Genomic DNA, 529 nt, shown 5'->3' with positions numbered 1-529 from the left:
ACAACAACAACAAAAAGACCTACTTCGGTAGCCCAGCAAAAAATTTAAATTTTAAATGCTTAGAAAACAAACAATTTTTCATACTGAATAGGCCACATAAATTATTGAATTAATTTCCTTCCATGCTTTGGGAGTCCAAAATGGTACTAACACTGAACTTGCTGGTGGCACTGAGTAGCCCGGGGAAGTGTTTTCTCTGGTGTGTAATGAAACACTGACAAAGCCACAGGAATCCACAATGGCTGCCTTTGAAATGATGTCTGGATGATGATAATGGTGGTGGTGATGGTGGCTGTCATCACCGTCACCATCACCATTGGGGAATGGTGCTGAGTTAAGTATTTTCTTTCCTCTTTTCCCATCCCCCTTTCTTGTCACAAACATGTGAAGCTTCCAGTACTCGAGAAAGCTGCTTATTAGAATATACTAACACAGTAAGACTGTGTATTGCTGTTCTTCTAATACTTTCCCTTCTCACCTGGAAACAAAGCTACTAAACCTACTTATGAAAAAGCAATAGAAATGAAGT

The sequence above is a fragment of the Otolemur garnettii genome, unplaced genomic scaffold, assembly GCF_000181295.1.
Source record: "Otolemur garnettii isolate 467f Iridium unplaced genomic scaffold, OtoGar3 scaffold00048, whole genome shotgun sequence".
NCBI lineage: Eukaryota > Metazoa > Chordata > Mammalia > Primates > Galagidae > Otolemur > Otolemur garnettii.
Note: the sequence above shows the minus strand (reverse complement) of the source record.